This window comes from Armigeres subalbatus, chromosome 1 (genome assembly GCF_024139115.2).
Source record: "Armigeres subalbatus isolate Guangzhou_Male chromosome 1, GZ_Asu_2, whole genome shotgun sequence".
Taxonomy (NCBI): domain Eukaryota; kingdom Metazoa; phylum Arthropoda; class Insecta; order Diptera; family Culicidae; genus Armigeres; species Armigeres subalbatus.
In genome coordinates this window covers 309,939,512-309,966,320 of record NC_085139.1, presented here as the reverse complement: position 1 = coordinate 309,966,320, position 26,809 = coordinate 309,939,512, and the positions used below count along the sequence as shown (strand labels likewise).

General features: G+C 43.5%; 1 protein-coding gene across 13 annotated transcripts in view; it reads right to left on the bottom strand.

The window, feature by feature from the left end:
• Window positions 1-26,809, bottom strand: part of LOC134207909 (protein unc-13 homolog B) — a 332,680-nt gene that overhangs the window by 158,016 nt on the left and 147,855 nt on the right. For 7 of the 13 annotated variants that reach the window (XM_062683964.1, XM_062683965.1, XM_062683963.1 and 4 more), the window contains exon 1: window positions 21,204-22,461. The exons of 5 other annotated variants lie outside the window; for them this stretch is intronic. The gene's annotated coding sequence lies outside the window, so the exon portion shown is untranslated. Of the gene's footprint in view, window positions 1-21,203; window positions 22,462-26,809 lie in introns of those variants that run through there. One more of the 13 variants, XM_062683971.1, reaches the window with a different exon arrangement.

Below are 26,809 nucleotides of genomic sequence, written 5' to 3'. Positions count from 1 at the left end.
AGGAAAGTGTTGCGTACCATCTATGGTGGGTTGCAGATGGCGGACGGTACGTAGAGGAGGCGAATGAACCACGAGTTGCATCAGCTGTTGGGAGAACCATCCAGCGTTCACACCGCGAAAATCGGAAGACTGCGGTGGGCCGGGCACGTAGCCAGAATGTCGGACAGCAATCCGGTAAAAATGGTTCTCGACAACGATCCGACGGGAACAAGAAGGCGAGGTGCACAGCGGGCAAGGTGGATCGATCCGGTGGAGGACGACTTGCGGACCCTCCGCAGACTGCGTGGTTGGCGAAGTGCAGCCATGAACCGAGCTGAATGGAGAAGTCTTTTATGTGCAGCACAGGCCACTCCGGCCTTAGTCAGATGATAAATAAATAAACACACGCACTAAGCTCGAAGTAGAAGGGAGCAATCGAAAGCAATGAAGAATAGAACTGAAAGATATCGCAAGCGAGCGACAAGTATGAAATTTTTACTTAATAGAAAGTGAAAGTGTGCAGAGGGCCATCAGAGAACAATATTGTTTATTTTGCCTGTCCTGGTATGATAGTTTCCACGCTATCAGCCAAGCCGTTCCTGGGTGGACGTTAGGCAAAATAACAGCGATTTTAATCAATATTGTTCTCTGATGGCCCTCTGCACACTTTCACCTTCTATTAAGGTGAAGGTGGGTTGAGTACCAAAACAAAGCTTTGAAAGTATTGGTACAATAAAAACTGTTATATACTGTACTAGTATTGGCGTCGTATTTACAAAAAAAACAAAAAATATTAGTAGGGTGGTTCAAAAAACGACCCAGCTCCAACACGCTCACCCCAAAAGCCGATTTGAACAAAAACTGGTTGAGCACAAGCCGATTCAAGTTTGTATGACAACTAGCTTGAGCTTGAGCTTGATTGACTGCTCGTAGTTGCTACTCCATTATGACCAGATCAGCTGTTCTTGCACAGGGAACCAACAGATGTTTGCTTGGGACTAGCACACATCTTCAATGTACAAGTACTGGTGATCTCATTTGTTAGGTCATACTGGCGCCTGCCACGTCAGAATGCAAGTCAATGTTGGGAAGGGGGAGGAAATGATGATGCAATCACTCGCCCACTGCAAGCCGAATATACCTCTGCACTTGCCACGAGTTCATGCGGAATTTGTTGGAGTTTCTGGGTTAGGTTGGAGAGGCAGAGGTCCGTCTTGGTTAACGAGCTGCCAATGTGATAGATAGGAGAAGGTTACTGATGGAATTTGCTAGAACATGAGAAATAAAGAGAAAGATACAAAGTAGGAGAATGGAACGGACCTGGGATTGAACCCACGACCTCCTGCGTATGAGGCAGAAGCAGTAGCCATATGACTACCAAGTCCGTCAATTCAAGTTTGTATGAAAACTAGTATGAGAAACTAAACCCTTCGTTACACTGGCTACAGCGCCTTCCCTCCAGACGCTGGCAAAAAGAGAACCCACATAGCTGAAACCAACATTCCAGAGACTTCACTGAACGAAAACCGCACCGCAGGAAAAATCCATTGATTACGTAACGCCAAAAATAGCATTTTAAACCCCGCTCACCCCCACGTCACGCTTTTTGTATGAAGTATCTGCCCCTGGTCCGATAGATATCACAGACAAATTCTGGCTACTTTGTTGAACTACACGTTTCACTGACGCTTTCTGAGAAGCCTAATTATCATGCTAAAGATTCACAACCTCGATTAAAATCGACTCCTAACTGTTGGAACGTCCATTCAATATGCATTGTCTATTGAGTTAAAGCTCTTAAATATTTCATCCAGTAATATGGGCTCCACCCTCGCTAGCGCCAATGACCGAGCGCCACAATCTGAATAATGTAAAATTCAACCTTGCCATATCAACTGTCATACAAACCTGAAGCGACCTGTGCACGGTAAGCCCCTATTCAAAACAACCCAAACCATCGAACGACACCCAAAATATGAAACATATTCGACTGAGCTTGGCGGAGCAAAATCATTTTTGAACCACCCTAATTATGAGTTTGCTGCTATCGGTGCCGGTGTTTACATTCGATCCGCGATCAGCTTTTAATAGTTTTTCGGGCAAAAATAGCAGTTTATATTAAGTTTTCGTTTCAAACAAGTGACTAATTTCGAAAAGTGATGCTTAATTTGCATTCTGTCAACATTTCGGGCTGCTCATGTGCGGGAAGTGTGTAAAAACTTGATTTTTTCAATGCCCTTTAAGAAGAAGTGAAGTGCAGTGATAAACCCACCAAATCGCGAACGGCTATTAAATTGGCACGAAACTGCTGATTTAAGGTATAAATCGAGCCGAAATACATAAGACTGTTCGAAGAAACATGTTCATTATCACGGGAAGTAAATAAATATGCCGTGAACAGGTTAGTAATTTGAATATTAAATGTTTGTTCGATGCTGTTCGATGCATTCGAATGTTTTTTTTTTTTTTTCCTCGTTTGTCGGGTGAAGATCACTGCGTCCAGATTTTAGGACTATTGTGATATACCCTTTTACTGTGAAATACGCAAGTTATCTCAGTAACATGTTTGTCACTGAGATACCTTGGTATCGACTGAACTCAAGACCATCTATTATTGATGAATAGAGATCCTGAGTTACAGTATGTGACTCCCCCATTCTGGCGAGACTAGCTTTATGAAGCCAACCACGTCCTTGGGGATAAGATCCATATGTCAGCAGGCCCTAAAAGGGCTTGCTGAGAACTTTGAACCTACGTTGGGTGAGTGCACTGCAATAGCAGAGGATGTGTTCTGATGTTTCTCTCTCCTCGTCACAGAAGCGGCAATTTGAGGTTTGGATTGCTCCGATCTTTTGTAGATGGTATCTGCAGGGGCAGTGTCCAGTTATTAGACCGGTGTAGATGTTGAGATCCCTTTTGTTGAGACCTAATAGTTGTTGGGTTTTCTTGGGGTTAATCGTTACGAGCCTTTTGGATTGGCTCGTATGGGGAAGTGCATTCCAGTTTGATGTGATTTGACTGACCATATATTTGTTCAGTTCCATTTTTACAGAGCAGTCTGAGATCCCGCAGAAGGGCTCAGGGCCAATGAACATTTCATTAGATCCATTCCTGGCTAGCTCATCAGCAATCTCGTTTCCCTCTAGACCCGTATGTCCTGGGATCCAATATAGGTAGACTCGATTGCGTATGGATAAGTTTTTCAAAGCCAGAATGCATTCCCACACTAGCTTTGAGTTACAAGTGTAGTTATTAAGCGACTTAAGTGCCGCTTGGCTGTCAGAGAAAATACATATTTTGCAAATCTATACTTTCTCCTCAGGCATAATAACACGCATTCTAATATTGCATATATTTCCGCCTGAAATACTGTGGGCCACTGTCCTAAGTGGACAGAAATTTTTGTTGTAGGGCCATAGATTCCGGATCCTGTCAGATTATTCATTTTCGAACCATCTGTGAAGAAATTTATAGAGCCTGTTGGAACGCTGGGTCCACCTCCTTCCCACTCCTGGCGGGAAGGAATGAACACATCGTAAGGTAAGTCATAATTGACTACCGTTTCCATCCAGTCACTACAAATTCCTATTGCGGGATTTATGGCAAATTCATTTAATATGCTGAGGTGACCCGTAAGTTCTCCCGACAGCAGTGTTTTTGTTCTCTTTAACCTTAGAGCACTTTTTTCCGCTTCCAGCTTTATGAATTGATCTAACCGGGGCAGGTGAAGCATTGCGTCTAGGGCCAAAGTGGGTGTACTACGAACTGCACCAGTGATGGCTATGCAAGCGGTGCGTTGGATTTTGTTGAGCTTAGCCCTTGCAGCAGCCTCATTAGTTTTAGGCCACCATAGAAGGGAAGCGTAAGTTGTCCTGGGACGGACAATGGTTTTATATATCCACATGATCATACTTGGTTTTAGGCCCCATCTTTTACCAAGGGTTTTTGAACAAACCCAAAGTGTATTGAGACCTTTCTGCACAACTGATTGGAGATGAGAGTTCCAATTAAGCTTTGCGTCGAGTATGACACCTAGATATTTTACTTCACTTGAATAAACTAATTGTGTTTGATTCAAGAAAAGGGGTTTCAGTTGTACCTTTCTCCGTTTGGTGAAAGGGATAATGGAAGTTTTTGTAGGATTTATGCCTAGTTGATCCTTTTGACACCAGGAAAAAGTGTGATGTAGGGCAGATTGCATTCTTTCCACGATAACACTCTCGAATTTGCCTCGTACAATAATGACAACGTCATCAGCATATCCAACCACTTCGAAGCCTCTTCTCTCTAAGCTGTCTAGAAGCTCATCCACCACCAGTGACCACAACAAAGGAGAAAGCACTCCGCCTTGCGGACACCCCCTTGTTGCTTTAACAGTGATGTATGAACCGCTAAGCTCAGAGGAGATTTTCCGATTAGCTAGCATAGCATGTACCCAGGTAACAATGCATGGGTCGAATTTTCTCCTCAACATTGCTGACCCTATAGACGAATAAGAAGCGTTATCGAATAAGCCCTCAATATCAAGAAATGCTACAAGAGCAATTTCTTTTGCATTAAGTGTTTTTTCGATTTTTTGAACTACCGTATGTAGTGCCGAGATCGTAGATTTTCCACTTTGATAAGCGAATTGGTTTTTTGACAAAGGCATTGCTTTCATAAATTTGTGATTTATGTACTCGCATAGTACCTTTTCCATAATTTTGAGCATTACAGAGGATAAACTTATCGGCCTGAATGCTTTGGGGTTGGTTTTATCTCTCTTGCCTGCCTTCGGAATGAAGACAGCCCGGATTTGACGCCAATCGTTAGGTATGTGCCCCAAAATCAGACTCGCCTTAAAAATCTCAACCAAGGGTGGAACCAGTGTTTTCTCCTCTTTTGGATAAACGCTGGAAATACTCCATCCATGCCAGAAGACTTAAATGGCTCGAAAGATATCACAGCCCTCTCAAACCTCGCCCGAGTGAAAGCTTCCTTTGCAACCTTTATTGCGTCTTTTTAGATCCAGAAACCCATGATTGGATCTCTTGTGGATCTGAGACAGCAATTCCAGTGCCTTGGTCGCCGATGCTCGACTCAGGGATTGAATCAGGAAGTGGATCTTTAACAATTCGCTCAGTGTATCGCTAGGCTCTACAGTGAGCGAACCATCCGTCTTTCGGAGGCTACCCACACCATTGGAGTGGTCTTTTGAAAGAGTTTTTGGAGTCTGGCCACTACGGGTGTATTCTCTATGCTTTCACACATTAGAATCCACGATTTCCGTTTGGCTGACCTTATTTCTTTGTTGTAGTTCGTCAGGGCCTTTCTGTATAGGCTCCAATCGCCGGTTCGCTTAGCACGATTGAACTCCCTACGCGCAGTTTTCCTAAGCTTCTCAAGAGTTTTATTCCACCATGGAACGTCTCTACTCGAACTAGTTGATTTAGTTGGACAGCTCTCTTGGTAGGCGTTAAGGATTTTGTTTTTAATGGATTTGGACGCATCTTCCAATTGTGTTATGGACTTGATGTGACTTTCTATGATGTACTCTTCGGATCGTAGGATAGCTGAGTAGGATTCCCAATCAGTTTTCTTAGGATCTTTAAACGTTTTTCCATCGTTAGACCCCTTCCCATTCGAAGATGATGTGTTTATGGTCTGACATTGATATTTCTTCAGAAACATGCCAGTTTTTTATTTTATCAGAGATAGACCGACTACATAGAGTCAAGTCCAAAACTTCCTGACGAATGGAGTTTTCAAACGTGGGCTTGTCACCAACATTACAAATGTCAATGTTCTTGGAAGAGAGAAACTGTAACAGGTACTCACCTCTGGTGTTTATATTGGTACTTCCCCATACGGTGTGATGTGCATTTGCGTCGCACCCTATGACGAAGGGGATGTTGTGTCGGTGGCTGTAGGCTACGAGCGCAGCTATTTCTGGAGGAGGGATTTCGTCCACGTCACCTGGGAAGTATGCCGAGACCACCAAGATCTCTATACTCCCTCTGGCGGAAGGTACCTCCATCCTGACCGCTACGATGGCCCTTTTTTATGAATTCTGAGATTGGAAAGTATTTACAGTTGTTATGTAATAAAATAGCCGCTCTAGGAGAAAGCTGGCTGTCATCATATACCAACTTACATGAGTGTTGTGGAATACCTTGTATTCTGGATTTATTGACCCATGGCTCTTGAATGAGGGCCACGGTTAAATTCTCTTTGGTGAACCTCCGACAGAGCACACCCGTGGCGCTCTCAGCATGGTGGAGGTTCACTTGCAGAACTTTAGTCGCCATTTCCGGGGTTCCCGCTTTTTTCCGGACGACGACTGTCCGGCTTTGGATGTTGGGGATCATCAGGATGTCGTTTGGTATTACAGTCTTGGTTTTCTCTCTTCCCTGTAGCAACCTGGCCCGCCAGTTTCGCCTCTGTGGTCAAACTGTCGCTTTTTGCAATGTTGGTGGGAATGTTGGTTGGTGTTGGTGCGAATGTTGGTGGGAGGAAGTGCGGGAGGTGTGGGGTTGACCCGTGGAAGGTCCGGTGCCATATTGACTGCCATTGTGGTACTCCTCCAGCTATGTCCTTAAGTAAAAATGTCATACTTTTCGCTCGCTTGCGATATCTTACGGTTCTATTCTTCATTGCTTTCGATTGCTGCCTTCTACTTTGAGCTTAGTGCGTCACCTGATTCAATTCTCCCGCCGCTGAATTCTGGAAATACGTGGTTGAATTTTGCCAATCAAAAGATGATAGTCAAACGGGATGTCATCGCTGCATTTATTACGGACTCAAGAAGGCACCGTCTCCATTTTCAGGTGATCCTTTTCCAGAGGAGCCAAATAATAGTCCTGGCAACTAAAAGCGGCTCTAGCGAAGTAAGTCAAACGCTGTTGACAGCAGATGGGAGAAACGGGCGCAGGTGGACTCCACGGTCAACAATGGTAGGTAAGCCGCAATAACCGGCGATAATCGCCTCAACTGATCAGCTGAAACGTAGGTTCGACCACTTAGAACAACTTCTTCGAGCTTTGACGACATATCCTAATTCAGATATATGGAAAGGTTGACAATTCTCCGACGGCAGCAGATAAAATTCAGGCCGGATGATCATGTGAGAAACATACATAGAGCAGGTCAATGCATTTCAAGAGTCTCTCCATTTGCTACTGATTGACCACGGAAAAGCCTTCGAACGTCTGAGCCACGAAAAACAGAGGGGCGTCCCTTGAAGTGAAGGGGGTCTAGACAAGATCCAGAGTCCAGCACAATATAATCGCTAATATGATACAAGGCTGGATGTATTATATCTCTGTTGCTGTTGCCCATAGTAATCGACGAAACTAAATGACCTGGTTGAACGCTCCCTCATCAACATCAACAACACCGAATCATTGGATGTGAACAACTCCAACTCCACGGTAGCCGGGCAAACAGTTGAGAAGGTCGAAAACCAAAGCCAGTCAACGTTGGTCGGCGGTCAAGGCAATGCACCAAACCCCAAATACTCAACTCAAACGTGAAATCTGTAATGTAATACGCCAGTGATACTTGGTGCGTATTAGCAGAGATCACATGTACATGGGACTGAGAAGGAAACCAATGTTCCATATAGCATATTTATTGTGTAACTTTGATTAGCTATTTTTCATTCATTTATTTAGTTAACATCTAAACAGATAACACTGAATCAACAATTTGACGCCACAATACACGGTTCGAGGCCGCATCTCTCTATCCTCGGATACTCCCCACGCTCGCCAAGTCGTTCTGCACCTGGTCTGCCCATCTCGCTCGCTGCGCTCCACGTCGTCTCGTACCTGCCGGATCGGAAGCGAACACCATCTTTGCAGGGTTGCTGTCCGGCATTCTTGCAACATGCCCTGCCCATCGTACCCTTCCGGCTTTAGCTACCTTCTGGATATTGGGTTCGCCGTAGAGCTGGGCGAGCTCATGGTTCATTCTTCGCCGCCACACACCGTCTTCTTGCACACCACACACACCACACACCAAGGATGGTCCTAAGCACCCGTCTCTCGAATACTCCGAGTGCTTGCAAGTCCTCCTCGAGCATTGTCCATGTTTCATGTCCTCGAGGACAACCGGTCATATTAGCGTCTTGTACATGACACATTTGGTGCGGTAGCGAATCATTTTTGACCGCAGTTTCTTCTGGAGCCCGTAGTAGGACCGACATCCACAGATGATGCGCCTTCGTATTTCACGACTGACATTGTTATCAGCCGTTAGCAAGGATCCAAGGTAGACGAATTCCTTGACCACCTCGAAGGTATCTCCGTTTATCGTAGAACTGCTTCCCAGGCGAGCCCTGTCGCGCTCGGTTCCATCCACAAGCATGTACTTTGTCTTTGACGCATTCACCGCCAGTCCAACTTTTGTTGCTTTGCGTTTCAGGCGGGTGTACACTTCTGCCACCTTTGCAAATGTTTAGCCGACAATGTCCATGTCATCCGCGAAACAAATAAATTGACTGGATCTGTTAAAAATCGTACCCCGGCTGTTACACCCGGCTCTCCGCATGACACCTTCTAGCGCAATGTTGAACAACAGACACGAAAGTCCCCGGCTGGAGTGTTCGCCCGAAATCTTCACACACACAGATAGAAAAAGTTGTTGAAATTCACACGAAAAGTAATGCACATAAAGGGAACGCCAAAAAGAGCGTAAATTTAAACGAATTATCGCCTGAATGTATGCAATTCCCACTCCATTATGTCAGTTTTTATTTGATTTATGCTATAGGAATTGACATAATGCTATAGAAATTGCATACATTTAGGGCGAACTAGTGGGAAAAGATCCATGTCCACCCCGAATAGTGTAATTTTCCGCGTCTATATTTTTTACGCACTAATCAGTTTTCAGCATTTTTTTCTGTGGCAGTTTTGCACACCATCCACCGTTGCTTTGATCAGTCCGGTAAGCTTCCCAGAGACGCTTTTCTCGTCCATAATTTTCCATAGCTTTACGCGGTCTATACTGTCGTATGCCGCCTTGAAATCAACGAACAGATGGTGCGTTCCCAAGTAACAATTTCCATGCTTCTTGGATTTATCTAATTCTTATTGCGGACTTATGACAGCAATCACGAAGCTGACTGCTCAGTTTTATTGGCGCTCTTATTGCTATCAATAAACCTCCCATAAATCTGCTGAAAAATGCTTCAAACGTCAAATGCCTATTGACCATATGAACAGATCTATGGTAGTGATGAAGAGCGTAATAAATCCAATTTTCAACGCTCGAATAAAGCTACAATTTTTGGTCATAATGTGGTCAAATGAATTACCCGCATAAGAATGTTTGTATTGCGAAGAGTTTATGACGGTGTTTTATAAAAGCAAAATTTTTCTGATCAAATTCCATGATGGCCATATTGAAAACGGAAAAGCATTTCACAGTCAGTGAAATATATCACTGAAATGCATGATTCAACGAAATTTTCACCGCTTATCATACATTTTCCGATAAATAATTTTATTAATTAATAGTTTGCGCAAAAATACTAATCGATTTAGTGGACATCCTAGATGTTGTGGTAATCAATATTTTCGATATATTTCTCTGAACTACGTTATATGACCGGCGCGTGTTCAACCTTATTTTTTTCACAACATTTGACCATAAAATCGGAGGCGCACTTCTTTTCAATGAAACAGAATCGAAAAAATAACCTGAAATAAAATATTATTTTGTTGTCATCATCATAATTTTCATCAACAATCCATTTTGTTATTATTTTCCTGCAAAGATTTGTTTCTCTTTTTTTAATGCAACATTTTGACAGCTGCCGCAGCCAAATTCCCTTTTTTGCGGGTGGTTTAAAAAGGGTTTCTAAATGCTCTTATAATAGGTTTATAGTGGTTATCTGGAGAGGGCCACTTGGCAATATCTTACTCTTATAGTGGTCATCAGATGGTTGCCGTGTATTACTCGGTTTTATTGTTAGATCTTATAAATTGATCTTGAAAACCATTCTTAGAGCGGAATAAAACTTAAAATGTTACTTGGGTTGGGACCTGGTATTGAGGGCATTATTGAAGGATGCAGTAAAGTTTTGGTCCGTTGTCGAGCGGCTGTCAACGAAACCGGCTTGATAACTTCCCACGAACTCATTCACTAATGGTGACAGAGGTCGGGAGATGCTCTGGAATATCACTTTGTAAGCGGCATTAAGGATGGTGATCGGTCGAAAGTTCTCACACTCCAGCTTGTCGCCTTTCTTGTAGATGGGGCATATAACCCCTTCCTTCCACTAGTCCGGTAGCTGTTCAGTTTTCCAGATTCTGACTATCAGTTTGTGCAGGCAAGTGGCTAGCTTTTCCGGGCAGCTGTTCCATCTCCGCACACTTCGCTTCTTCCGCGGATCTGCTGTCTCCGTATTGTATTGCCAAAGACAAACATACGTAACATTTCATTTCAATCCATCGTATTATTTTGCGCGATTCGTCCTGCAGAGGCGCTAGCAGTCAACCACTTTGACATTTGACGCTTGAAATACCAATCATCGAAGGGACGCTCCACTCTGCATCATAGTAAGCGCCTTTCAGTGAAAATTAAACAGTAAACCAACAAGTAAACAGCCTAACGTCAACTCTGGTTTTTCACGGGGAGCTAAAATTGTGCGTTAGAGCAGCTCTGACTATTACAAAAGCCTCTATTAAATCGAATAAAATCGAAATTGTGTGTGTGTCCAAACTAACCCCCACTGTCTGGCAGTGATGTTATGGAAGAAAGCTGTCTGTATTACAGTCAGATTTAATCCGGGAGTTAGAAGATCTATTGCAGCTCCAGTGACCCATTTCAGACTGCCTGGTATTTCATGACCAATCCGAGGTCACTTTTACCAACAATGAGTCCCGCCTGTTTATGCTGCCATTATCAATTGGATAATGGATCCATAAACAAACTTCTGAATTTACAATCCAGCGCGTATTTTGTTTTAGAAATTTAAGTCACAGTAAAAACATAATGAAACAATCTCACCAAATTCAATACATTTCGGAAGCTTCCGTGGAGTCTCGTTAGGACCATTAGTTAGTATCGTCACCGCAGAATGGACTTTGACTTGAATTGACTTTACGTTGCTCCACTTCTCCAATACTTTTTTGAATAATGCAAACATCATCGAGGAAGGAGGAGCCCTGGGCTGAATCTGCCAAAATGCTGAGACGCGGCTTCACCAGGTTAACCTGGTGAAATCGAATAAAATCGAAATTCACCTGAAAATCTGATCAACTCCAACGTGATTCAGTTAGCCAAATGTCGTTGCCGAATAATTTGCTCTCTGTTTTGGATTGTCGAACGGTTTGTAATGTTTGGGAAACAATTGTTTGCTGGGCCTAGATATAGTTTCGGGAGAAGGATTTTGTATTGAGACTTTGAATACCAGTGCTACAGACTTTCTTAATCATCGATTAGGTTTGCACTACAAGAAATGAGTAAACGATTCGCTTCCAAACGAACAAATCACCCACCGTTTTGGATGTAGCTCTAAATACAATGGAAAAATCGGTTTGGAACGCGTTCCATTTCAAACTCCATCCATTTTTAGAAAGGTTTGATCAGTTATTTACATAATTTATACCAAATGTGACGAACTACATATTTTCATCGGATAAAGCATTATACAGTGCAGTGTTTCCTTAGCGCCAATAAGAGAAAAACGACTTCATCTTCCGGACGCGGGCGCAAAAGTTCAGAACCAAGACGTTAGCTTCAAAAGTGAAACGTCAAGATTCGAGTGGATTGTGCAACAGATGGCGCTAGTGTTTTTCATGACAATAAAATCATAACTGATTTGCACTAAGAGTCACGCCTGTTTGCGGTATTGCCGTCTCTTTTATTTGCACGAAAATTTTACTCAGTTTTCATCAGAAGCGGGACTACTCATTAGGTTGGCTCAAATTAGTATGGGAAAAACTTTTTTCAATTTTTTTGATGGGCCGCCCTCTTATTCGGTTCTATTTGATACCCTGATGCTCTAGACAAAATTTCAGCCAAATCGGTCAACGTTTGGGCGGTGCTAAACTCGTTGGTAGTTTATATGGAAAAATGTATGCAGAAACATCCAAAAACAGTGAATTACAGTTGGACGGCACGATTAACGATGAAGAACTATGATACTCATTCATATCTTGAAGAATTTAATACAGAATGTTATGCAGAAAACCGCGAGAAGAGTAGAGTTTGCCCAGCTCAGTCTTTCTCTGAAGTGGGGTTTGAGCAAATTTCGTTTCTTTTACCTTTGAAAAGAAATAAATTCACCCCTACAACACTCCAGTAAAATGCTAATATCTTTGCCTAATAAACTCTAATCTTCTCGCGGTTTTCAGCATCATAATCTATATTTAATTCTACAAGAACTGAATGAGTATCATTGTTCTTGATCGTAAATTGTGCCGTCCAACTGCAAATCACTGTTTTTGGATGTTTCTGCATACATTTTTCCATATAAACTTCCAACGAGTTTAGCACCGCCCAAACGTTGACCGATTTGGCTGAAATTTTGTCCAGAGCATCAGGGCATAAAATAGAACCAAATAAGAGGGCGGCCCATCAAAAAATTTGAAAAAGTGTTTTTTGAGCCACCCTACTACTCATAGCTTTGACTACTGAACTGAGAAATATATCCATGAGAAGAAAAAAGACGCAATACAATTTAACTTCGTCACTTAGTAGATTAAAGTTAGCATGTACTCCGATTTAGATCCTGGGATCCAGATTAGATCTACTCACGGTTCCGCCAACCGAACTAAAAAATACCAAAAATGTGCTGTGGCTAGTTAAAATGGGCGAGAACACGAAATCAATAGGTTCGACAAAGAGATGCGTACGCAATAACCAAGATCAATAGAAATTGTCACTGTAAGAATAATCCCGAACAGCACAAGTCAGTCATAAATGGTTACAGCAACTTGATTGTGGCTGAACCTGGTCACATATGAGTTGCAGTGACCTAGGAGGAACATGCGTGCTGCTAGGGATACTTCAACGTTTTAAGTATGTCCGCAGAATCAAAATTCAACAAGAGTTACGAAGGAGCTTAATGAATTATAGCCTTGCGGTACATTTAGTATACGAGAAAGGCAAAACATCAAGCCCATAGTGCGATCGGGCCGATTTTTAATAGGACACAATAAGACGGGTTTAAGGTGAATCGCGTTGGAGTCCAATTAAAAATCGACATAGCGCTTTAAAGGGCACATAACTCGAAAAGTAAACGACAGGCAAAAGCGGAAAGTAGTTTTTCACCTTTGCTCACTTGCAGCACACACGAAAAAATGGTTTACAGATGTGCTAACCGCCTAAATATTCACATTTGTGCGAGCAAAAACGCGAGGTGAGGGATAGCACGGCCATTGTGCCTGCCATTTTTGGACGACGCCGTAACTCACCTTAACCGTCGAGTGCAATTTGGTGCAAGTACATCGGTTAGCCAAGTGCCCAAAAATAGGTGAATTGTGTGATAGGGTAGATTTTAAATAGAAAACAACGGGACAAGATTCTTCGTCGAATGCAACTTGTCGCGAGCAAATCGGTTAAGTGCCTGAAAAATGAAGAAGCTTTTCGATTCTCGTCGAATGCAATTTGTCTAGAGCAAAACGGTTAAGGTTAAGTGCCCGATAAATGCGTATATATTTTGGCCATAACTTTTGAGCCCATAGTGCGACCAAGCCGATTTTCAATAGGAAACAAAGGAACAAAATTCACCGTCGAATGGAACTTGTTGCTCGGTTAAAGATAAGTGCCCAAAAAGTGAACTAAATTTTTTTACTTGTTTTTGGTTTGAAAAAAAAAAAGAATTTTGGCCATAATTTCCAAGCACATAGTCCGATCCGGCTTATTTTCAATAGGAAAAAATGGAACAGGATGCCAGGATAAACAGGATAAACAAATAAACAAATAAACAAATAATTGGTTAAGGGCAAGTGCCCAAAAATTGAGCTAGACTTTTTTGCGCACAGACACACACACACATACACACACATACACACTTGAAGAAGTAGAGGTGTAGTAGAGGCGACGGAGACGATAGCAATAATCGAGAGCTGGATGAACGGAGTGAAGCTGCAAATAGCTCACCATAAGACGGAGGTGCTATTAGTCAGCAGCTGTAAGGCGATTCAGCGGATGGAGACCGTTGTTGGTGATCATGCGATTGCATCGAAGCGATCACTGAAACATCTGGGAGTTATGATCGATGACCGGCTAAATTTCAATAACCACGTCGACTTCGTCTGCGAAAATTAGGCGAAGGCTATGAGCGCAATAGCAAGGATCATGCCAAACGTTGGCTGATGGTCATACGAGTCGCGAGTGCCTACAGAACGATATCGTCGGAGGCAGTATGCGTTATCGCCGGGATGGTCCCTAACTGCATCAGCCTAGCGGAAGATATTGAGTGCTATCGACGGAAAGACACGAGAAACGTAAGAAAGATGGAGAGAATCCATCCCTAGCAGCACACATGTTCCACTTAGGTTACTCCAACTCGTATGTGACCAGATGTAGTCACAAACAAGTTGCTGCAACCGATTTTCCCTAACTTGTGCTGCTCGGGATTCAATGGAGAGGTGGCTGCATGAATGGGACAGTACGGACAATGAAAGGTGGACCCACCGACTCATTCCAAACCTGTCAACGTGGATGAACAGGAAGCATGGCGAAGTAAAATTTCACCTCACACAGTTTCTGTCCGGCCACCGCTGCTTCAGGAAGTATTTACATCGGTTTTGGCATGCTGTTTCGCCACTATGCCCGGAGTGTAAGAACATCGAGGAGACGGTGGAGCACGTGATCTTCAAATGCCCCAGGTTTGAGGCACTTCGAAGGGAAATACACGGTTTAAGCCAAGAGAACGTGATAGAAAAAATGTGCCCAGAGGAACGCACGTGGAATGCAGTCGACAGGGTAGCTACACGGATTTTATCCGAGTTGCAGAAGAAACGGCGTAACGACCAAAGAGCATCGGTATCGGGAAAACTTCCTTCGCCGGGGAATTCTCCGTCGGCGTAGGCTTTATCAGTTACGGGTCGTCAGTGCGCCAGTGAACCGGACGCCCTGCTCCCCCGGAATTGCTGGACTGACCTTGGTACTCGACTGGTTGGCGTCGGTATCGGAAGAACCTCCTTCGCCGGGGCTCTGTCGGAGTAAGTTAGATTACCCGTTGGCACGAGACCGAGTAGAGTGTGAAGAATTAGCTGCTTAAGGTGACTATAGAATGAAGCCCGTGGTGAATTTCAAATTCACCACACGTTTATCTACATACATTTCCAAAAGCCCAAATCTGGCGTAATAGTTTTCGTACAGTTCTTAAACTCAAATTATGATTGTTCAGCATAACTAAGCAAACGATCTATCATTATCTCAGCCGCATACGCATTATGGTTCTTTCATCTCGTGCCCTTAAAAAAATATTGGAAAAGCACGTGGTTTACAAAATGGCCGATTTCTGGCTTTATTGTATAATCACCTTAAGTCGCCGAAACACCAGTCACTTCAAGGTAAAGGCTTGGTACGCCGGCGACAGTACAAAGGAGTGGTGCTGAACAGCACAACAGGCCGACTTTTCCGAAGTAAAACATATTGGTAGTACCGGAGAAGTTTAGGTGAAGACGGATGGATGGAAAGATGGAAAGATGTGGTCCGAGGGGAAGCAAGATATCAAAACAAGTAAAGGAGGTTTTTTCCCTCAGTCGAGGGGTTTTCCTCCCACCACGGTGGAAGCAAGTTATTAGAAGCAAGATTACCTAATTGTGGAAGGTAACTTTAGCAGGCGTGATCCTCAGAGCCCCATTCCCCCTAGCAGGCCGCAAGGGGAGATGGTGAATGTTTCCAAGCAGTTTTGCGAGGAAGTGCAGACGAAAGTGTCATAACTCAATAAAAATACACACATACATACACACCTCAGACAACCACACATCGCATAAGAATACACTAATGAAATCGTTTACCGTTTACCATTTAAACATGCGTTACGTCATCAAAATAACTCGTCAAAGCTCCATAGTGAAAACCGAGGTGAAAACATTTGACATTTTTATTCGACTGTGAAGACATTCTAAAATGTCACCTGGCACCCCTGGTTTTGAGAAGAGTTTGTTTATCATTAATACTCTACAACCCAAATTTTTGTTTTCGCTCAAAATCACTAATAAGACGTAAGAGATAGAAAGTGAATTGGAAAATGAAAAGTGATAAGTGGAATGTATGTTGTGGGAAGTTTGACTTCGTAGTAAGAAGGGAAATGTGAAAAGTAAGAATTAAAAAATGAAAGTGAGAAGTGACAACTTATTTCTTAGAAGTGAGAAGTAAGAAATAAGAAATGAAAAGTGAAAAGAGAGTAATGAGAACAGAGAAGTGAGAAGAGAGAAGTGAGAAATTTGGAATGAGTAGTAAGAAATGAAAAGTGGGAAGTAAAAAGTGAAAAGGGAAAAGTAAGAAGTGAGAAATAAGAAGTGAGAAGTAAGCAGAAAGAAGTGAGAACTGAGTTGTTACAAATGAGAAGTGAGAAGTGAAAAGAGAGAAGTGAAAAATTAGAAGTGAGAAATTCGGAGTGAGTTGTGAGAAATCAAAAGTGAAAAGTTAGAAATGAGAAGGGAAAAATAGGAAGTGAGAAGTAAGAAGTGAAATGTGTGAAATGGGAAGAGAGGATTGTGTAGCGAAAAGTGAGAAGTGAGAAGTGAAAAATGAGAAGTGAGAAGTAAGAAGTGCGAGCGGAGTGAGGAATGAGAACTGAGAAGTAAGAAGTACGAGCCGAGTGGGGAATGAGAAGTAAGAAGTGAGGACCGAAGAGTGAGAAGTGAGAAATAAGAAGTTAGGTGTGACAAGTGAGAGTTGAAATGAGAGAATAGAAAATTGTTAAAATAATGCTTTTTCCTTCCAACTCTCTTCTCTTTTCTTCAACATTCCTTACTTTCCTTCTTTTCTTCTATTTTTTTTACTTTTTCCATCTTCTGTCTGATATTTCACTATTCACTTACTTCTATTTGTCGATCTTATTCACCATCGACACGATGTGCTTGATATGCTACCTTATCATTAGCCGGGCAAATGCACTCTTCAAAAGAAGGGATCATATCTTCCCTTACCTTATACTGAGCAAATGCCTTAATTAAAAGAAGGAATCATATATTCTCCTGCCTTCTATGGCCAAATGCATCCCTCAAGAAGAGATCATATCACCCCTCGCCTTAAACAAAGCAAATGCCTGAATTGAAAGAAAGAGTTATATTCTCTTTTGTCATCTGCCGGACAAATGCATTCCTTGAAAGAAAGATCGTATCTCCCTTGCCTTGAAGCGAGCGAATGCATGAATTGAAAGAAATCATATCCTCGCTAGCCTTCTGCCGGACAAATTCATATCTCAAAGAAGGAAGGAATTCATATAAAAAAAAAATAAAGAAGGGTTCATATCTTCCCTCGTTTTAAACCGAGCAAATGACTCCAAATCGAAATAAAGAGTCATATTCTCTCTTGCCATGTGCCTCCTTGCCCTCAACAAAGCAAATGCCTGAATTCTAAGAAGGAGCCATAAGCCACCTGCCGGGCAAATACATTCTTTGAAAGAAGGATCGTATCTCCCTTGCCTTAAATCGAGCAAATGTCTGAATTGAAAAATGGCAATATCCTCGCTTGCCTTCTACCGGGCAAATGAATCTTTTAAAACAAGGATCACATCTCCCCCTGCCTTAAACCGAGAAAATGACTAAATTGAAAGTAGGAGTCATATCCTTTTTTGCCTTTTGCCGGGCAAATGCATTCTACGCAAAAAGGGATCACACCTTCACTTGCCTTGCATCGAGTAATGATACCTGAATTGTAAGAACCCGAGCAGCACAAGTCAGGCAAAATTGGTTGCAGCATCTTGTTTGTGACTAAATCTGGTCACATACGAGTTGCAGTAACCTAAGTGGAAAATGTGTGCTGCTAGGGAAGGAGGAATATCCTCTCTCGTCTTCAGCCGGGCAAATGGATCCGTTACAAGAAGGGATCATGATTCCAGTTGCCTAAAACCAAGCAAATGCCTTAATTGAATGAAGCAGCCACATCTTCTTTTGCTTTCTGCCAGACAAATGCATCCCTCGAAAGAAGCAACTTTGAAAAGGTTGATTCCCAAAAACGGTTTCGTTTAAAATTCGACCGTCCGAGCACATACCTTTCCGTGTATTTGTCTTCTGCCGGGCAAAAAAAGATAATAAGTGGAAAAGACAGATATAAAACACAACATCTCCCCTTTGATGTAAGAGCGACGATAATTATAAAGATTTAGTTCCGAAATTTGTGATTTCATAATTAGGCCGATACAAATATTTAAGAACTATTTTGTCTCCCCCCCCCTCGGATTCGTTTTGCCAACAAATAATATTTTGAGGGGGCAACAAAATAAAATTCGGATCATTTTGAGGATTTCCACAACATTCTTTAACAAATTCGAGGAGTTTTTTGATTTTTTTCATTTTAATATTAATGTTTTATTATGCCCCCCCTTGACCTTTCGGAGACCAGTAGGACAAAAAGTTAATTAAATATATGTAACGGCCTTATTTTACCAAATGACCATTATGCCAAGCGACGATTAAGTAGTCCGGATCGTTCATCGTTCGACTAAAAACAAACAAATACAAAAGGTTCAACAAATAACAAATTTTATTAGGAAAAGTTGAATATCCAATAGCTAACACTACTCGTAAGGGCCTTCCTTAGCCGGGTGGTGAAACGCGTGGCTTCAGAGCCAGACCATACTGAAGGTGGCTGAGCAAGATTCCAGATCCGGTTATGTATTATTTTCGACTATTTTGCGCATAAAAGTACCATGGTGTTAGCCACATGATAAACGAATATAAAAAAATGCCCTCCATTTAATTTTACTACGTTTTGTTATCTTTTCCAAAAAAAAAAAATGGTTTGTTAGCCCGGTAACCACGCATTTACTGACTGTGGAATTGCGTTTAATAAACACAAAACTGCGTGACGGGCAATGTCTCAGTGGGGGATGTAATATCAACAAGACGAATAAGAATAAGAAGTTAGCATTATTTATATACAATCCGTTCCCTCTAAAAGTGCAGCTGAATTAGGGTATAAGGTACACTGGGGGAAGTGGAAAAAGGGGGTAAGTGTAAAAATTGACTCGAAAAATTGGAATTGTACATACTTTACAGTTTTTACCACATCATAGCATTATGCAAGAATATACTTTGATGCTCACACTAATACTATGTTGAAATTTGTATAATACATACACTAACACGGTTAACGCTTGAACTGTAATTTAAGGTTTCGCGAAAAGTTGATTTTTGCATTCATAAAATAAATTCTTATTTGCACCAATTGTCCCTTTTTCAAGTGAATTTATATCACAGGTTACTATTACAATACAATTAAACTAATCCCATTCAATTTGTAGTGGTTTGTACCATGAAAGCAAATAATTCAAAGATTTTACACTTACCCCTGGTATCAAACAATGTTGGGGAAGTGGATAATGCTCTAATAACGCAAATTTTGTCTTCCCTCCAGGGTTTATTTCGATAGCTGTGAATCTTAATATGTTCCTTCTTTGTTATCATTGTGATTCCAGTGATTATTGGACTAATATAAATGAGAAAATGCCTGATTAAACCACCTTTCGGTATTGATGCCTTTCACATGTTTTACATTTGAAAAAAAATGTATAAAAAAGTTAAAAATAGCACTGATAGGTAAATATATTCTATAATTCACATTAATTTTTATTCATAAAAAGTATCGCCGTTGAATGCATTTTTTTTTTTGCGAACGAATTGGTTAAGGACAAGTGCTTAAGAATAGCTGATAATTTTGAACGAGCTTTGCTCACACACATACATACAAATACGCACATACAGACATCATCTCAATTCGGTAAACTAAGTTGATTAGTTTATAACCATGTAAGTCCCATTTTTCCTATAAAAAGTTCATCTTTGGGGCGAACATATAGATTTTACGTTCACTTAGTGTTCGAGAAGGCAAAACCAGCCCTCCCTAGCTATTACGAGAATTCCTTGAGTATCTATTCCGTTAAGGTAATGAAATCATTCCACAAAAGATACTCAGAGCAATTATTGTATTGATTTTAGTTATATGTAACTACTCATCACAATTGAAGATCAAGGTAAAATGGGTTTTCCACTTACCCCATCCCACTGGGTTAAGTGGAAAAACAACTCCTTATTTTTAAATCTCTTTCCACAAATTTCAAGCGACCAAAATGGTATGAATTATCGTACAGTTGGTGCAAAACTGACTGTTTTTGATAGCTCATTTTGATTGAACCCATTTAGATCATTTAAACTGGTTTTACACTAATTCAAACATGCACTATCGATTTTTCCTTTTCCACTTCCCCCAGTGTACCTTACCACTCAGAAAATGGGTACTAAAATCGAAAGTACCGAAACGATGAGCAGACCAATGAACTGCGTGTGACACACGTTTCAGTCTTCTCAATACCAATTGCTGTAGTGCTATGCACTACTGGACAATGGACATGCTTCAATCCGTTAGTATTTCCCCTTCCTCGGCACATACATGATATACTAAAATTACCATCTATTGACGGTGGCGAGAACAATAACCACTAGAGAATCAAGAGTCTGATAATTTTGATAAAAGGGTTCGTTTTTCTTAAAGGTTAGAATATCAATCAGTTAATAGAAATTGACCATTCGACGTTTTAACCGCAATTACTGTCGTAAATTGCTTTCACCTCAATTTGTTTAATGAAGAAGACTAGCGTCATTTATTGACTCATTATGAGGCCCATCACTATTGGTACATTAGTTCCATCATAAGTCTAAGCAGAATAATCATTGGTTTCAACGTATGCGAGTCACATTGAAAATCTTGTAACGTCCAGTTTCTAATTTGCAAATAGGCAATTTCATAAAGGCACAATACTAAAGCAATTTTTAATTCTTTAAACCAGTCTATTGGAGATGGCAAGTGGCCATAGAAAAGATAAGCCCGCAGAAAATATGTCAGATTTCATTAGCTGTACAAACTCACTTCCCAGACACTGCGCTGTTGTCTGTTCTTTTCCCTTTTTTTCGGTGGGCTTCTTTCCCTGTGTACCTGACTCGGGAGGAATGAGGGGGAGGGGGGCGTGTATTTGGATGCTCGGTTTTGGGTGGTGGATGGGGGATTTCCGTCCTATATCCTACCAGAGTAAAACTGTTGCCCATAAATACCTTGTCGCGTATGATGTTGATGCTGCAGCCGCTGCCGTGGCACCTTCGTCGTCTCTATACCCGGACGACCACCCCACTTGGAGGAATTCGTCCGGTGCAGGTCCTGCCACAAACTGTCCCTCTTGCTGCTGCTGATCCGCTGGGTGTCCGCGCCCGAAGCAACACTGCAGTCCACCAGAGAAGTGCGGGTAAATATTTTGGTTCAGGCGTAACAAGGCATAACAGCACTCCTGGTGATTCTCCTGCTGTTCCTGCCTGCGATGGCTGGTGCAAAAGTGCTCCGTTTTTGCGTCCAACTCGGGAACCGTCTCCTCCTCCTCTTCCTCTTCTTCGTCCTCCAGCTCTCCCGCTTTTGCCTCCTTCCGACCCGCCCGTGTGGTGTGCTACGTTAATCCTTTGGCAATCGATCCGTACTACTGCCTGCTGCTGTCCGTGCTGCCCCGCCACTTTCCTAACCCTACCCACTTCGGCAGCGATACGCTTCCTTTGCGTTGCCTTTTTTGCTCCCCGTCGATTGCTCCTGATTCCCCCCCTCACACACTCGTTCCTCGCACACAACCGAACACCGAAATAAAGCACGCACTTGGTCGTTTCAGCAACAAAAAATAACAACTCGGGAAAAGGAAAATCGCAACACAACTTTTGTTAGTTTTTCGCCTACTACGATCGGGATGGGTAGTAGGCCCTGCACTCGACCGCACCACTTGACGCGCTTCGATTCTTGACGCTACTCACGGCTACTCCTCAACAAAAAAAAGTCGTCCCGCTCTTCTCGTCGTCGGCGCTCGTTCTAGGAAAAGGCGAATTTCCACAGATCCATCCCCTTTAGGCACTCTCAGTAGAAAAGAAAACCCCACTCGATGCTAGCAGGCCCCCAATTTTTGTTTGCGACGGCTTTTCCCTACTCGAAATCGAACAATCGGGAACAACAGGGAACCGATTTTCCACGGGAACAGGAACAAGAAAAATCAATTCTCGGGATGACTGCGGCCGCCCTGGCTCGACTTCGGGGAAAATGTGGGACTTTTCCTCCTGCTCCTTCTCTGCTGCTGGCCCTTTTCCCCACTTACGACGGTTTTCACTTCACAAACCCACACTCACACACTGGCAGAGCGCACGATTCCCCAACACCAGTTTGGGTGTTTTCAAGCGGAGCAAGCGACCGACCGAGGACCAAACTGTGCGGTGCGTCCCGTTCTGTGGCTGGAGCCTGAAGTGGCCTGACTTTCTCGGCGGACGCGTTCAGAATGTATGTTTGCGGGACACTTCCTGGATTAGCACAAGGCGCTACTGCTGGTGCTGCCGATTCCAGTCCAAGAGTGTGTCCTGTCGGTTTTCCGTTCTCCCGCTGCGTGTGCGCTCGCTCTCGCTCTCCCGCGCACTCAGTTTTCCTCGCGGGGTTCAGGAGGTGACATAATGATGGCTGGCGGGTGGTGCCATTGAATCGGTCTCGAGAGCGGTTGACAAAGCAACCGCGTGAGAACTGAGGAGGCCGTGGAAAATTCGATGGGCAGCGGTGCCAGACGTGGGGAGAAATTTTAATTTTAAAAACTATGAAGTTTCTATTTGGAAACTTGTTTGCAAATTTTTGTGTATTTCTGTAAACTGAAACCTAACATTGCATATTTTCTATAATTTTGACCATACTGAAGAGGCACATTTTCACTTGAATTTACTAAAAATGACATAAGCACTTTCGGAAGCCCTTTTGAGAAAATATATTTTGGTACAAGATACTGTTTCAAACGGAATACGAAAAAATATCTGGCATTCATGTGAGTAGGAGCGTTTCGATTGGAAAAATCTCCGAGAGAATAACGCAATGAGTGATTTGTTGCAGTGTGTCCAAAGCACTATTGTTGAAAATCGTTCTGTATCAATTAACTTCCGAGGTGTTTGACGCATAATTTGGTTTGTTTTTCTTTTTTTCCCTATCCCGGAAAATGGTAGGATTTTTTCGTCATCTACTGGGGCGGTTTTGACTAATAGTATTGCGAAAAAGAAAGAAGACATTTTATGAAAAAGGTTATTTTCCTAAATACGCAATTGAATAAAATTGTCGATTTATCATTTTAGCATTGCTTCATTTCGAAGAAAGACAGAAAACTATTAATCGTAATCACGATCATAAGATAAACACATCTTGTGGAAGCAGCACTGCACTGACCGTGGCTAATCTCCAAGAGCACGAGGGAGGTTTTTCATGTCGTCATCGTTGGGGAGAATGTTGGGAGAGCGCATCATCAAAAAAGTAGTGCGTCTCCACAGTGACGATATCATTATCTGGTGGGTGGCTAGGCGTTGGAAGCCGTGCTCCAAACTAGGAGTATTACCCATATTACTTGGAAAACAGGACGTGCCTCCCACGGTGTGGCTTTCAACAATCGAGCAAATAAAAAATTTTGAAAACATTCCTAGTATTGCGAATCTATTTGGTATACATTTTTTTTTTGTCGAAAGCAAAGTGATAGTTAGAGATAAAAGTCATCGCGCGTACTGTCAATTCTGGGGACCGTTTCTTCCTGCGACATTTTCCAAAGGAAATTCTTCCTGATATAGCACCGTGCACCCACGTCTCAAACATTGTCAAAGAGAACAACCGTAGAAGGCCACCGGCATCTGCTCTGAATTTTTCTGCATGCTCGCGCTCCTGGACATGTGGTCCTCGTACTCTCACTCGCCCTACTCGGCGGAGAGTAGTGTCCCTTCTCGAGAAAAAATCAATTTTTCCAACGCAGGCGCAGCGCCACATCAACAGGTCAAGTCTCGCCGTTTGGATGTCGTCGTCGTTGTCGTCGTCGACCATCCATGCAAGGGCTCTACTCGTTCGTCCAACCATCGCATCGCATCGCACCGTCTGTAGGTCGGTTGACAAACATTGTATATTCCAACCTGCAACAAAAACAACTACCAGCGAGCATACAGCCTCGATGAGTTCAAGGAATTCCGCTCCTAGCGCAAATGTTACGTCCCCAACCAGCGTCACACCGAAGACCCAAGTTCCTCCACGCTCATCAGTCGTCGTCATCGTCGTCGTCCTCGTCGTCACACTGCGATGCTTTAACTGCAACTACGGGCTGGGACTGGCGGTACTGCTGATGGCCTGTTTGGGGCACCCAGCATGGAATATGAGAAGCGAAGAAAGAAAATACCCACCGTACCAGTCTGTCAGTGTGGGATCCTTTAGTGGGCGCACACTGAAACAAGGCCGTCAAGAGGAAATCCTCCATAATACAAAAGGACTCTCACCAGCAGCACTGGATCCGTAGCTGGGCAACAGTTGTTAGGCGAGTAGTGCTTTCCGTAGGGCACGTGATAGCTGGAGCGAAGTAATCCGATATGGAAAATTTGTGGCGGTTTGACAGAGAGTGGTTTCCTCTGAGATGGAAGAGTTGCTCAACATTTTCGGTGCATGTGGAGACGTGTGATTGACAGGATATTACTATTATTTGAGATGTAATAATATCTCTACATGTATATAAAAATGAGATTGCACTTCCTTTGAGGCAATATACTCATGGACCGATTTGTGAGATTTCCTTACAATTCGATTCGTCAGCTGTGTTTATATGTACGAAAAATTTGCAAATTTGACAGGAAGAGTTAAAATTTTTTAAGAGGCTCGGAGGCCTTCTTTCAAGAGGTTCGGAGGTCTCCTTTCAAGAGGTTCGGAGGCCTCCTTTCAAGAGGCTCGGAAGCCTCCTTTCAAGAGGCTCGGAAGCCTCCTTTCAAGAGGCTCGGAAGCCTCCTTTCAAGAGGCTCGGAAGCCTCCTTTCAAGAGGCTCGGAAGCCTCCTTTCAAGAGGCCTGGAAGCCTCCTTTCAAGAGGCTCAGGAAGCCTCCTTTCAAGAGGCCTCAGGAAGCCTCCTTTCAAGAGGCTCAGAAGCATCCTTTCAAGAGGCCTGGAAGCCTCCTTTCAAGAGGCTCAAGCCTCCTTTCAAGAGGCTCAGAAGCCTCCTTTCAAGAGGCTCAGAAGCCTCCTTTCAAGAGGCCTGGAAGCCTCCTTTCAAGAGGCCTCCAGCCTCCTTTCAAGAGGCTCAGAGCCTCCTTTCAAGAGGCTCAGGCCTCCTTTCAAGAGGCCTCGGAAGCCTCCTTTCAAGAGGCTCAGCCTCCTTTCAAGAGGCTCAGGCCTCCTTTCAAGAGGCTCAAGCCTCCTTTCAAGAGGCTCAGAAGCCTCCTTTCAAGAGGCCTGGAAGCCTCCTTTCAAGAGGCTCAGGCCTCCTTTCAAGAGGCTCAGAGCCTCCTTTCAAGAGAGGCTCAGAGCCTCCTTTCAAGAGGCCTGGAAGCCTCCTTTCAAGAGGCCTCAGAAGCCTCCTTTCAAGAGGCTCAGAAGCCTCCTTTCAAGAGGCCTCAGAGCCTCCTTTCAAGAGGCCTGGAAGCCTCCTTTCAAGAGGCCTGGAAGCCTCCTTTCAAGAGGCTCAGAAGCCTCCTTTCAAGAGGCCCAGCCTCCTTTCAAGAGGCCCGGAAGCCTCCTTTCAAGAGGCCTGGAAGCCTCCTTTCAAGAGGCTCAGAGCCTCCTTCAAGAGGCTCGGAAGCCTCCTTTCAAGAGGCTCGGAAGCCTCCTTTCAAGAGGCTCAGCCTCCTTTCAAGAGGCTCAGAAGCCTCCTTTCAAGAGGCTCAGGAAGCCTCCTTTCAAGAGGCCCAGGCCTCCTTTCAAGAGGCCTCAAGCCTCCTTTCAAGAGCTCAGAAGCCTCCTTTCAAGAGGCCTGGAAGCCTCCTTTCAAGAGGCCTGGAAGCCTCCTTTCAAGAGGCCTCAAGCCTCCTTTCAAGAGGCCTGGAAGCCTCCTTTCAAGAGGCCTCAGAGCCTCCTTTCAAGAGGCCTGGAAGCCTCCTTCAAGAGGCCTCAGAGCCTCCTTTCAAGAGGCTCAGAAGCCTCCTTTCAAGAGGCCTGGAAGCCTCCTTTCAAGAGGCCTGGAAGCCTCCTTTCAAGAGGCTCAGAAGCCTCCCTTTCAAGAGAGCTCAGAAGCCTCCTTTCAAGAGGCTCAGAAGCCTCCTTTCAAGAGGCTCCAGCCTCCTTTCAAGAGGCCTGGAAGCCTCCTTTCAAGAGGCTCAGAAGCCTCCTTTCAAGAGGCCCGGGCCTCCTTTCAAGAGGCTCAGAGCCTCCTTTCAAGAGGCTCAGAAGCCTCCTTTCAAGAGGCTCAGAAGCCTCCTTTCAAGAGGCCTCAGAAGCCTCCTTTCAAGAGGCCTGGAAGCCTCCTTTCAAGAGGCTCGAAGCCTCCTTCAAGAGGCCTGGAAGCCTCCTTTCAAGAGGCCTCAGAAGCCTCCTTTCAAGAGGCTCAGGCCTCCTTTCAAGAGGCTCAGGCCTCCTTTCAAGAGGCTCAGAAGCCTCCTTTCAAGAGGCTCAGAGCCTCCTTTCAAGAGGCTCAGAAGCCTCCTTTCAAGAGGCTCAGAGCCTCCTTTCAAGAGGCTCAGAGCCTCCTTTCAAGAGGCCTGGAAGCCTCCTTTCAAGAGCTCAGAAGCCTCCTTTCAAGAGGCCCCAGCCTCCTTTCAAGAGGCCTGGAAGCCTCCTTTCAAGAGGCTCAGCCTCCTTTCAAGAGGCCTCAGAAGCCTCCTTTCAAGAGGCCTCAGAAGCCTCCTTTCAAGAGGCTCAGAAGCCTCCTTTCAAGA